Source organism: Oryctolagus cuniculus, chromosome 5 (genome assembly GCF_964237555.1).
Source record: "Oryctolagus cuniculus chromosome 5, mOryCun1.1, whole genome shotgun sequence".
NCBI classification, from domain to species: domain Eukaryota; kingdom Metazoa; phylum Chordata; class Mammalia; order Lagomorpha; family Leporidae; genus Oryctolagus; species Oryctolagus cuniculus.
Genome location: NC_091436.1, coordinates 56,726,701 through 56,741,265, shown reverse-complemented (window position 1 = coordinate 56,741,265; position 14,565 = coordinate 56,726,701).

Below are 14,565 nucleotides of genomic sequence, written 5' to 3'. Positions count from 1 at the left end.
TTAGGTTTAATGAGCCCTACTATCTTCATAAATATCTCCTCAAAAACTTTCTTTCAAAAATATAAATTGAATATGAACTTTATCTCTTCAGAATATTTTAATAGATTGCTTTTGGGAAAAAAAGCGAACACTTTTAATGGCCCACAGCCTCCGCCTGACCTGGTGCTGCCTTTTACCCCAAGGTTCTCTGAGGACTCTATGTGCTGTAGCCTCACCGCTCTAGCCCATAAGCTGCTAAAATGCACACTTCTTTCTTCCTCAGCACCCTCTACCTATTTTCTTCCTTTCTCCCTTTACTTAGTCCATTCCTTCTTAGTCACAGGACCTCTTTCTCCATCTACTTGCCCTCAGCTCTAATGTTAGCACTTTTGCAAATGTTTTGCTGAAGCTCTCCCTGAATCCAAGTTAGATTCTTTATATTATTCTCTGTATTTTACAGTACTATTCACCTTTCTCATTATAGATTTTTATATGTTTATATATTAATATTTGGCTTATTTTCATGGTTCTCTGATCCATAACCAGAGTGGTGAGGAAAGTTTTTTTAACTTAGCAAGTTATTTATTGCCTAATTTATTTGTACATATTTGTTGGAATGAAAGTTGAAAGAGTTATTTTTTATTGTGGCAAGAACAAATAATGTGAGATTATTCTCAACAAAGTTTTCAATGTATAGTACAATATTATTAACTATAAGTACAATGCTGTACAACAAACCTCAAGAATCTATTATTGTGTTGTAGCATCCTTTCCTCTCCTCTCCTCTCCTCTCCTCTCCTCTCCTCTCCTCTCCTCTCCTCTCCTCTCCTCTCCTCTCCTCTCCTTTCCTATCCTATCCTATTACTGGGTGCTTTTTGCAGCACTTTTCTCTAATCTCTAACTTAATGTCTGTACATAGTAAGTCCTGTCTAAATATTTATTGAATAAAGAAGAAAGACTTGCATTGACTCTCAAAGAGGAAGATGAGGCCTCAGCCCTTTTTCTCTCAGTCCCCCAGATAGAACCACAACACCCTCCAGCCTCTAAGAGAGGATGTTTGTCTACATCCTCCAGGAAAGGACGCTTGTGTAATGGATAGATGCCCTTAATAGGACTCCATCTTTTCTCTGAGGCAGAAGATAAACAATTGTCTAAGAGAATTTTTTCAGTGTTGTGGGCTGTAAGACAAGACCAATGCTTTTGATGTTGCCCTGACATACAGCTTCCTCCAACTAGAGGTGCTGCTTCTGTCTGGAACAGTGAAAGTGAAAAGAGTAAGACAATCCCTCCTGAAGCATAAGATTAGACTAGCATTCTGACTAAAGTGTGAAGCTGCCACCTGTAATACTGTTTTATCATATGGGCACTGGTTCACATCCTGGCTGCTCCATTTCTGATGCAGCTTCCTGCTAATGTGCTTGGGAAAGCAACAGAAGATGTCCTGCCATCCACGTGGGAGATCCAGATGAAGTGTCTGGCTCCCAGCATCAACCTGGTCCAGCCCCAGCCATTGTGGCCATTTTGTGAGTGAAGCAGTCGAGGGAAGATCTCTCTCTCTCTCTCTCTCTTTCTCTCTCTCTAACTCAGCCATTCAAATAAATAACATATCTTTTAAAAAATTATTAGAATATCAGAGCAACTTTACTTGAAGTATGGCTTGAAGAAAAACTTTCTTAAAGGCAGGCGTTGTGGCACACCAGGTTAAGCTGTCTTTGGTGCCACACGCATTCCATATAGGAATCAGTTCCTTTATGATGAGCCTCGCAAAGCAGCAGATGATACCGCAAGTAAATGGACCACTGTCACCCACATGGGAGACCCATATGGGACTCCTGTCTCCTGGCTTTGGCTTGGCCCAGCCCAGACCATGGTATTCATCAGGGCTATAAACCAAAAGAATGGAAGATCTTGCTCTCTCTCCCTCTCTCTCGCTCTCTCTCTTTCTCTCTCCTTTCAAACAAACAATAAGTCTTCTAAAAAATTAAAAGAAAAGGAAAATTTCCTTAAATATTGTAATACTTGACCTGATCTTTGGAAGGAAGATTTTTATGAGTACCAAAACCCATGTCAATTTAGGGTTTGAATTTCAAGGGATAAGGGAAAGATTGGACCCTCAAGAAATTGCCCCATCTATGCACTTCTACCTTGAGGCAAGAAGAGCTTTATTAACATTTACAAATGAACTAACATGGCTGGCATGAGGCTGCTCTGATGGCTAGTAGACTGAGCTGCCTTTATCATCAGCACACAATCTCTCTATTTCAAAGGACTATAACTCACCTCTTGCATTTAGTACACTTTTCTTTTGAATAAGATGATAAAGCTGTCTTTTGCTTTTTACTTCTCTGATTGTTCAACCTACATTTTATGCTTCACTTATGCTGTAAAAGAACATTGTCTTGTTCTTTTTTTTAACTTTTATTTAATAAATATAAATTTCCAAAGTACGACTTTTGGATTACAGTGGCTCCCCACCCATAACCTCCCTCCCACTGGCAAACATCCCATCTCCAGCTCCTTCTCCCATTCCATTCACCTCAAGATTCTTATTCTCACTCTTATATTTAACAGAGATCACTTTTCGGTTAAATTTAAACACCTAAGAATAATTGTTAGTTAATTAAAGGTTTAACCAATACTATTAAGTAGAACAAAAAGAGTACTAAAAGGGATAAAGTATTAAGTTGTTCCTCGACAGTCAGGACAAGGGCCGATCAACTCACTCTTTCTCACAGTGTCCATTTCACTTCAACAGGTTTCCTTTTAGGTGCTCGGTTAGTTGTCACCGAGAACATTGTCTTCTACTTATGGTTTTATTTAGGTGGACATTATGTCTCTGTGTATAGATGAATGTTTTCAGTTTTTATTGGGTCAAAGTACCCTAAATGCAGTAAAATAATTTTTCATGAAGAAAAAATTCTTTACAAATTTTAGTTCACATACAACTCAACTTGATAGAATAAACTAATTCAAAGACAAATAAAAATATTTAGCATTATAGATTTTTTTTTTCCTTTTGAGGTCAGAGATAAGATTTTCCTAATGTTTTCAACCTTCCAATCTGATAAATTAGAAACAGTCTTTTGAATTGTAGTTGGTGAACTCAAGTGGCTTCCATATTCTTGGCAACTCATAACAAGAGCCTCAGGTTATTACTGACGCCATAAATAAGATTGTCAATTGTTAAATCAACAACACGTGTCACTGTGCACCTACTCCCCATGTAGGATCCCTGCCATTAATGTGTTGTACTATGCGAATTCATGGTGAAACCACTACCCAAACAGTACTCTATACTTTGTGCGTCTGTGTGGGTGCATTCTGTTGAAATCTTTACTTCGTCTATACTAAGTTGATCTTCTGTATATAAAGATAATTGAAACTGAATCTTGATGAAAATTGGTATGAGAGAGGGAGTGGGAGATGGGATGGTTGTGGGTGGGAGGCAGGTTCTGGGCGGGGGGAAGCTGCTATAATCCAAAAGTTGTACTTTGGAAATTTATATTTATTAAATAAAAGTTGAAAAAAAAGAAATAGTCTTTTGAAGGACTGGCATTGTGGCACAGCAGTCTAAGCCATAATCTGTGATGTCGACATCCTATGTGAGCACTGGTTTGAGTCCTGGTTGCTCCATTTCAGATCTAGTTACCTGTGAATATCCCTGGGATAGCAGAGCAGTGAAAGATGGCCAAAGTGCTTAGACCTCTGCAACTCACATGGGAAACCTGGATGGATTTTTAGTCTCCTGGATTTGGCCTGGTTCTGTCTGCGGCTGTAGTGGTCATTTGAGGATTCACCAAGCAGAAGGACAATCTCTGTCTCTGTCTCCACTCGCTGTAACTATGCCTTTCAAATGAATAAAATAAATCTTCAGGGGCTGGCGCCATGGTGCAGGAGGTTAATCCTCCGCTGGTGGCGCTAGCATCCTATACTGGGGCCAGTTTTAGTGGCTGCTTCTCTTCCAGTCCAGCTCTCTGCTGTGGCCTGGGAAGGCAGTGGAGGATGGCCCAAGTGCTTGGGCCCCTGCACCCACATGGGAGACCAGGATGATGCACCTGGCTCCTGGCTTTATTGTGGCCATTTGTGGAGTGAACCAATGGAAGGAAGACCTTTCTCTGTCTCTCCCTCTCAAGGTCTATAACTCTACCTCTCAAATAAATAAAATCTTTTATAAAAAATCTTAAAAAAATAGTCTTTTGAAATGAAAAAATAGTCTATGGCTATACCACCCTGAAAGCCCCCAATCTCATGAAATATAAAAAAAAACACTAATTTGAAGTTATTTTAAAATATGAACCCTTAAAATTATTCTTTGTTTTGATTCAAATATTAAACACATTGAATATAGATCATGTGTTTTATGCTTTATCACCTAGAGTATAGAAATAAATATGTCTGATTTTATGATGATATTTCCATTATTAGTAATGAGAAAGTTTCCTCAACAGTCTCACATTGCCTAATGAGATAAATATATGGGGAGTAATGTCATTGATCAACTAATTCTTTAAAGCATGACGTAAATTAGTGACTTTCTATCACCAATACCATTATTTGGGTTTTCTTTAAAGGACTTATTTATTTATTTGAAAGACAGTTACAGAGAGAGAGGGAGAGACAGAGAGTCTTCCGTCCATTGGTTCACTCCCTGAGTGGTGCAATGGCCAGGGCTGAGCCAGATTAAAGCCAGGAGACAGGAGCAGAGGGATGCAGAGGACCAAACACTTGGGCCATCTTCTGCTGCTTTTCCCAGGTCATCAGCGCTGAGCTGGATCTGAAGTGAAGTAGCCAGGACTGGAACTGGCACCTGGCAGCTTAACCCGCTATGCTACAACACTGGTCCCCACCACAACGCAGGCCTCCAGTATCATTATTTTGAACATTATGATTGTTACCACTGAAGCTTCTATCAACATTGCCACACAGTCTTCTTCTATCTCATCTTCCTTTTCCAGTAAAAATCTGCCTATCAAGAGTTGGCAAAGGTACTCCTTAATATCCATTTTGAAAGCAGTTACTAACATAAAGCATTACTTAACAAATTGATGTGTTCTGCTAAAGTTTTTAAAAAGACATCTTCCCTTAAATAACTAATCTATGAATGCTGTTCACTTTCTGCTGCTACATAGTCAGTACCACAAAGTCTGTGACTGAGAACAACACACATTTATTATTTCTCTATTTATGGATCAGGAGTCCAGGCATGGATTAACTCTGTCTCTGCTCAGAGTCTCATAGACGGCAGTGCAGGTGCTGGTGGGGCTGTGATCTCATCAGAGGCTCAGGGTCCACTCTCAGGATGATTTAGATTCTGGGCAGAGTCCAGTTCCTGACAACTGCAGAACAGGCCTTATTTTCTTTTTGATCTTCTGCCAGGGGACTAGTTCCAGCTTAGAGATTGCCTACCACTTCTTGCCCTCTCAATTACCCTCTCCGTAACAGGGTAGTTTTTATCTCCAAAGTCACCTAAAGAACTCCTAAGCACCAACTCTGTCTTTATGAAGATTACAGTTGTTTGTAATCATCCTTGTAACTCATCTGACTTAATGCGAGTCACTAACTACCTGTGGCTACAGAGCAAGGAAGGGAATTCTTAATTTCCTTGGCTTTGAGTTACAAATTAATTAAATAATTCCAAAGTTGAAATAGATACACGTGGCTAGTGGTTGCCATATTGAATGGCACCAGTCTAGACTCTCATGAATTTTGTTATTAGTGTTGTCCAACACTACCTTGCCACTGACTCATAAATCAAGTCTGAGCACTTTCAGAACAATGATGAAATGGTGGAATAGATTAGGAAGAAACACTAATTCCCTCAATTTTTCAGTACATTTGATACAAGTTTGCTTGTCCAAGAAGAGAGGTTGGAAAGTAAAATTTTTTACTTTTAAATCTTATTTTACATTCAAGTTAACCTTTCATCTGTAACAATTTGTCTGCCTTTAGAATGCTACAGCTTTATTCAGCTGGAAGAAATTTCCTCACACTGTTTTCTCCTCACACTGACTTGCCTTTTGCTTTGTTACATTTAATTATACCTCCCCTTAAGGCAGATGGGAGGGAAAACATCAAGTAAACATGTTCCACTTCGGAACTTCTTATTCCCCAAAAGGTATAATTTGTAACTTAATAAACACAACCACATTGTGATTTAATTAACAAGTCATGGCAACAAACAAAATAGTAAATCTGTGATTTATTTTAATATGATGAAAATGGCAGATTTCTTTTAGATGAGAATTTGAAGTGAAGCAAAATCAAATTTAGCTCAGTGTTTTATCTCTGGATGTGCTGATGTGCTGTCACAAGAGCACACACTGTCTATCTCCATGGAATGTACACCTATTTTTAGGGATGGAAATTTCCAGCGTGCTAATATGTCTGAGCATCATTTCCAGATGCTTAGCTTCTCAGGAAGCAGACCACATGTTGAAACTGTATGGCAGTCATAACACAGAGATAACCATCTCTGTATTAAAAACAATATGCAAAGTGTAAGTGAAGCAATGCAATCAAACAAGCACACACCATATATGTGTGTATGTCTAGATATATATATATATATATTTGTATATGTGTGTGTGTATATATATATATTTATAAAAGAAAATCCTTGAAGGACTTCTTTTTCACAGCAGGAGTAAAAGGAGGAGGGTGGCTGTACCATTTATGTTTTGCATATGGGTCGCAACACCACAAAGAGAAGTGAAATATCATGAGTATGGATTTCTAGGAAAGAAGGCATCACAGAGACACTTTGGGCACTGGCTTTGGTAGAGTTAAAAATCTCAGTTCCAGTTGCCAACCAGAACTACTAAAAGATTGAACAGAAACCCTGTAGAGTTCTATACTTCCCTGCTGTGGTTTGAACACGCTTTCTCCTCCAGGACATACAAGTTGAAATTTAATCCTCATTAGGAGATACTAGGAGTTAGGACCTTAATGAAGTGATTAATAGAATAATGCATTAATGGGTTATTTGGAGACTGGGCCTGCTATAAAATCATTTTGACTAGATCCCACTTACATTCTGTCTCTTGCCATGTGATACACTATACTACCCCAGGGCTCTGCCAGCAAGAAGGTCATCACCAGTTGAATTTCCTTGTCCTGTGCCAGAACCCTGAACCAAAATACTCTTTTATGATTTACCCAATCTGTGGTATAGCATTATTAACAGCAGATAATGGACTAAAATATTCCAATACACAATAACCAAAATTCATTTCCACTTAACATTTTCTCTGTGCCTTGGTGCCATATTTTTTTTTTTCCTTTCAAGCTACAAAATGGTAAACAAGGTTGGAGGATGTTAAAATGCAGTAGGATAATGATGCTATGGATTATCTTAATAATGATTCCTTTCTTTCTTGAAACCTTCTGCCACTCTCATTTGGTGGTAAAGCTAAGAGTTGCTGTCATGAAAAATGGGTAGGGGAGGATGGATGTAGTTGAGAGCCAACTAACTGGGTTAGTAGAGGATTTATTTAAACTTCCAGCCAACACAATGATCTGAAAGCAAGTTAGATAAAATTTGTAAGAATAAGGCATTTGAGAAAAAGTTATTTGTATATTTCACTTTGTGGATCTCCCGGAGGAAATGCATGAGATGTATAGCAAGATTCTTGTACAGAGACAAGACACCAAGGCCTTTAAGCAGGAAGTAGTCTTCTATTATGTATGTTGGCATAAGGCCAGGTGGAATTTTTTATCCAAAATCTTGACCCCTAAAAAAAGGACATTTCCTTATACTTATTTTTAGCTTCTTTGTCTCCCTTATATGGCTACATGCATACATTTGATTGGATATTCTATTGCTACATGGCAGCCACAGGAATTGATACAGTACTACATATTTGTACATAGTAGCTAGTAATGTTTTTCACAGACACATACTGAGCTGTATGCTGTCTGGCAAGGGTTAACACTGTTGTTCTGTGTTAGCAAGCAGAAGCTGAATGGTTACATACAAGCAGATAATAACTACTGTTGAAGCATTATAGGCAAACAGGTAATGATCACATTCCATTTCTAGGGTAAGTTTTTTTGTTTGTTTTCTGTCTGATCTTGGCGGGGGGGGCGGGGGCGTCTACCACAATAGTACAGAGCAGATTTTTACTTTATCTTCAGGAGAGAAAGTGTCACTATATGTTCTTTCTGGAAGGGAGGAATTTAGGGAGGAATGGGAAAGAGAAGTATGGTATTCAGGTTTTGGTGCAGTCTGTGCTTTGCCCAGTCGGCTTCCTGGATCAGAGTTCCCATGGGAAAAGAAAATAGAGGCCCTGACACTGCGAGGGATGGGAGAGGGTCCTACACAGACACAGGGCCTTCATTTATTTGTTCATTCATTTGTGATACTTTGTGCTATTTGGGGTACCATATATTGTTAATTGAAGTATATTAAAGAATGCATGAGAAAACAAACTGGAAAGAGTTCATCTAAAGAGCTTTTAAAAATATTTATTTATTTGAAAATCAGAGTTACAGAGAGTGAATGAAACACAACCACACTCACACCCACACCCACAGAGAGAGAAGAGAGAGAGAGAGAGAGAGAGAGAGAGAGAGATAAATGTTCCATCTGCTGGTTAACTTCCCAGATGACCGCAACGCCAGGAGTTTCATCCATCTTGCTTTCACGTAGGTGGCAAGGGCCCAAACACTCATGTTGTTGACTCCTGCCTTTCCTGGACCATTAACAGGGAGCTGGATTGGAAGTAGAACACCTGGGACATGAATGGGCTGCTGGCATTGCAGGGGCAGCTTTGCTTGCTTTGTATCAAAGCAACTTTTGAAGGATTTTCTCAAAGGGGTGGAAGATATGGGCAAGTGTCTGAGAGAAATGAAAAAGACAGAGCTTTCTGAATTATGTGTTGTAAGTTTATTTTTAAAGATGGTCATAAGAATATATATTTATTTATTTACATTGACAAAAGTTGTATATACTTATCATATACAAGTGGTGTTCTATTATATATATATTATATATATATATGTATATAGTTGAGTCGCTAAATTGAACTAGGTAACACACACATTACCTCACATATTTTTGGTAGTAAGAACACTTAAAATCTACTCAGGGGATTTTGAAGTATACAATACAAATTTTAAAGATTTATTTTATTGATTTGAAAGATTGACACAGAAAAAGGGAATCTTCTATCCACTGGTTAACTCCCCAAGTGTTTGCAATACCCTGTGGCTGGGCCAGGCTGAAGCCAGGGAGCTGGAACTCCATAGAGGTCTCTCACGTGGGTGACAGAGGTCCAATATTTGGGCCATCTTCTGCAGCATTCCCAGGCGCATTAGCAGGGAGGAGGATCAAGGGTGGAAGGAACTTGGATTCAAACTGGCATGCCAGCCTCATAGGTAGCTGATTAACCGTTCCATAGCACCAGGTCCCGATACATTGTTTTTAACTATATTCACCATGTGGGACAAAAGCTATCTTGGACATATTCTTATCTAGCTGAAATTTTGTTCCCATTGACAAATATTTCCCCAAATTTTTACCCTCTATCTCCATCCCCCCTCTCCCTGGGCCCTGGTAAATATCATTCTACTCTCTGACTCTTTGAATTCAACCCTTACAGAATCCACAGATGAGTGAGATCAACTGCGTGGTGTAAGAATGATCCAGTCAAGAGGTGAAAATTGCTCATGTAAGCAGAATAGAACAAGTCATGAGAATGTTTTTGGATAATGAAAGGGACAAGAGTAAAGAAAGAGTGAAGACTTTAACTGGACACAGGAAGAGCAATACTGGAGTTATGGTTAGATGGGATGGTAGTACCAGAAAGGCAAGCAAATGGGGTATAGCATAATTTAAGGATTAGAACTGTATGAAAGTAATGCACTAAATTTAAATAAAGAATTCAGCAAATAGGAAGTAGAAAGACCACTGTTCCACAGGCATATAGATGAGGGCTATAAACAAATATCAGTTCTCAGGATGTCAATTTCTCTCATATACATTTTTGTACTCTACATATTAACTACAAATCAAAGAAAACGTGTGATATTTGTCTTTTTGAGTCTAGCTTGTTTCACTAAGCATGATGATCTCCATTTGCATCCGTTTTGTTGCAAAAGTCAAGATTTCATTCTTTTTTATGACTGAGTAGTAATCCATCATGTATATGTACCATATTTTCTTTATCCAGTCATCAGCTGATGTACATCTGGGTTGATTCCATATCTTGGCTACTGTGAAACGAGTTGATACAAAAGGAAAATACAACTAACTCTTTCACCTGCTGATTTCATTTTCTTTGGATAAATTCCCAGGAGTGGAATGGTCATAGGGTGGATCAATATTCAAATTTTTGAGGAATCTCCATATTTGCTTCCATAATGGTTATACTAGTTTACATTCCTACCAACAGTGAATTAGGGTGCATTTTTCTCCACATCCTTGCAAACATCTGTTATTTTTTTTTAATTTTTGGATGATAGCCATTCTAACTGGGGTGAGGTAAAATCTCATTGTTAACTCAAACCTCATATAATCCAACTTATATGAGAAGCAAGTTAATTTGCTAGATCAGTTGTAACATTATAGTGGGGTTTAATAGTGAATTAATTACTGAGGAAAATAAATTTATTATAGTATCATCCTAAAAATCCCCAATTGTGATACTCAACATACATCTTTTTGGCTCAAATTAATGTAATAATCATGCAGCTTTGAAAATGTTAAAGTTATATGTTCACATAAAAATCATTACTTAATAATCAGCAAAATAAATCTCACACAAAATAGGGATTTGAAAATTTGCTTATTTAACATGCAAATGTCACATTATCTGCCATATGTTTTGGAAACATTTGAAGTGGATTCTTTATTACAATATAAACATAGTGAAGGGAAGGAGAATAACAGAAAGGTCTAAAAGATCAGAAAATACTAGTACTTACTAGCTTGAAGGCTGACGTGTGTCATAACACCTGTTCAGTTAAGAGTCTAGGTAAGGGGCTGGCACTGTGGGGAGCAGGTAAAGCCATTGCCTGCAGTGCCGGCATCCCATATGGAGGCTGGTTAGAGACCGGCTGCTCCACTTCTGATCCAGCTCTCTGTTATGACCTGGGAAAGCAGTAGAAGATGGCCCAAGTCCTTGGGCCCTTGCACCCATGTGGAAGACCTGGAAGAAGCTCCTGGCTCTGGATTGGCTCAGTTCTGGCTGTGTGGCCATTAAGGGAGTGAAGCAGCAGATGGAAAACCTCTCGCTGTCTTTCTCTTTTTCTCTTTCTGTCTCTCTCTCTTTCCTGCCCTCTATAGCTCTGCCTTTCAATAAAAAATAAATAAATCTTTGAAAAAAAGACTCTAGGTAAGATATACTAGAATAGATTCTGAAAGTAGTTGAAGTACTAGGGCCGATGTAAATATTTCTGCCTTTGTTTTAAAACTCACTAGATTATAGTAACTACGAGAAGGACTAGACAAAACTATTTAATACTTACATCTTAATAGTAGCTTTAGGTTAGTCATATATAATAGTACAGGTAAGCCATGTGAAAAATTGACAATGAAAATATCGACTTAAATAAACAATTTAAAGATATGTGATATGTTTGGGGCCGGCACTGTGGTGCAGTGGGTTAATGCCCTGGTCTGAAGCGCCGGCAATCCCATGTGGGCGCTGGTTAGAGACCTGGCTGCTCCTCTTCTGATCCAGCTCTCTGCTATGGCCTGGGAAATCAATGGAAGATGGCCCAAGTCCATGGACCCCTGCACTCATGTGGGAGACCTGGAAGAAACACCTGGCTCCTGGCTTTGGATCGGTGCAGCTCTAGCCGTTGTGGCCAGTTGGGGAGTGAACCATCAGATGGAAGACTTCTCTCTCTCTCTGCCTCTCCTCTTTCTGTGTAACTCTGACTTTCAAATAAATAAATAAATCTTTTAAAAAAGATACGTTTATTATAAATGTCAAAACATTTTTGAAAGACGGTACAATGTAAACATAAAGATATTTAGTGGCATATGTTTTAATACTGAACAATGAGTTTTATTTCTCTTACGCTCTTTGTTTTCAAATTGCTTTTTAAGAATTTTCTCTAAAATGTCACATTGGGATATAAGTTGATTCTTAATCTATCTGCCTGCATCCCTCAATACACAGAACACTATTCTACTCCTGGAGATGTCGTCCTGAGTAGAACAATGTGCCTGCTCTACAGGGCTGATTATCCAGCAGGATATGGACAAGCACACAGGTAGCAGCAGTCTACTGCAATGAGTTCTATGCAGTGTTAATCATGAGGATACAATGGAAAGTCAAAGGAAGGAGGACTTCACCAAGACCTGGAAGGTTTATGGGAGGGTTCAATGCTTGGGATTCCTGTGTGGATTCAAAAGGATGAGCTACCGCTGAGGCCAACGGGGTGGAAGAGAGGAGGAAAGGCATCTGGAGCAGGGAGAGCAGCATGAGAGAATGCCCAGAGGTGAGACTGAGAGTGATATGCTGAGAGAAAGCTGAATGGTTCAGTATGGAAGACTGGGCAATGAAGGAGATCAAGGTTGCTCTCCAAGAAACGGAAGGAATCGGGGGCTGGATCACCATGGCTACTTTACACTTTGGGCGTGGTAGACATACTAAGATACACTAACCAGTAGAATAACTTGATAATAATTTTGTTCTAAAAGGATTTTTTTAGGCTAAATGAGAATAATCTATTAGAGAAAGATAAAGCTGGGTCAGTTAAAAAGGTGTGCTGTAGGGCTCAGCATTGTGGCTTACTTGGTGAGGCCCACTGCCTGTGACTGGCATCCCATTACCTGTGCTGGTTCAAGTCCTAGCTGCTCCTCTTCTAACCCAGCTCTCTGTTGGTTGCCTTGGAAGAAACTTCCATATGGTTTTCCTCAATGGCTACACTAATTTGCATTCCTACCAACAGCTTATTTCTAATACTCACATAAATATGTTTTAAAATTAGATGAAAGTGCTATTGAGAAATGGTAGAATGAAAAGAACATTAAGAATTTAAATTGTGCTTTATCCAGTTCAATAACTTTAGTAAATGCATTCTTCAGTAAATATACTCATTTGGTAAATATATAATTATTTATTTCATCTCAGAAACTGAAAATGAAAAAGAATTGATAAGAATTATAAAATTCTATTTATGGAGTGTTTAAAAGTTCTTTCTTTTTGTATAGTCAGAATCTATTTTTTTTTTAATATTTATTTACTTATTTTGAAAGTCAGAGTTACAGAGAGAGGGGAGAGACAGACATCTTCCATCCACTGATTCACTGATTCACTCCCTAAATGGCCACAACAACCAATTCTGGACCAGTACAAAGCCAGGAGCCAGGAGCTTCATCTAGGTCTCACATGGTTGGCAGGGATCCAAGCACTTGGACTGTCTTCCATTGCTTTCCCCAGGCCATCAGCAGGGGAATATGGGGAGGGGAGCCTATGCCCATATGAGATGCCATTATAACAGAGGGCAGCTTTACCCACTATGCCACAATGCTGTCTCCAGAATAAAGTTTTAATAAGCTGTTTCTAATCATTGAAAACTAGCAGTAATATAATGTTAGATCACTTCAGTATAAACTTTTTTATATTTGTGCTAGTTTGCACTATTAGATGTTAATGAGTTATGTATGTGAAATGCTAAACCTTATCCAATGATGTTAGTTTTCTACTTTAATGATACCAGGAATTATACTTTGGTTTTCCATGAAATTCAGGATCCTAACAGCATTTGTGACAGGGAGTGCCTTTGCTAAAATAGTTTTAATATTTCTTATTAAAAGCTAGGAATGCACAGGAGTTATTTTCCAGTTAGAGATATAAACCTTGATTTTTCAAGCTTTTTTTTTTTTTTTTTTGTTCTGTTCTGGTAAATCAATTACAATCATCTTTTACAACATAAAAGTGAATCATAAAATCACATTGAAGGTGAATTTAATGTTCATTTATGACCCAGTATAATTAAAATTTCAGAAATATTATTCTTTAAGTGCTCTGACATTTTTTCAAATGCTCATTTCTTTAAATGTTACAGCTCAGAGAAAGGAATGCATCACTCTTGCAATAACATGCTATGAGCATGCTTTTCCCTTTTAAATTTCAATTCATAGAAAAATGCAGAATATGTCAAACACAGCAGAAATTGTGAATTAATAAGGCCTGCAATTAAATCTTTTTTTGTGGCATAAATTGTGGCTATGCCTGAGCAAAACAAGATGTCAGCATTGTGAAGGTCAAAGTTACTTGGCATCAAACAGACCAAATGCTGATTTGTTTATATACGTACTAGAAAAGTGCATCGTTATATAAATATTCTTATAATCTGCAGAGTTTGGTACTGAGAATACCATTTGCTATTTAATTAAATGTTGAGAGGGATTTATAAGTAGATATCAATATACAGCAGTTTTCTTTAATAGCATCTGGAATAACCTTTATTCTCATTTTTTTTTTTTAATTTTTTGACAGGCAGAGTAGACAGGGAGAGAGAGAGACAGAGAGAAAGGTCTTCCTTTTGCCGTTGATTCACCCTCCAATGGCCGCCGTGGCTGGCGCGTTGCAGCCGGCGCACCGCGCTGATCCGATGGCAGGAGCCAGGAGC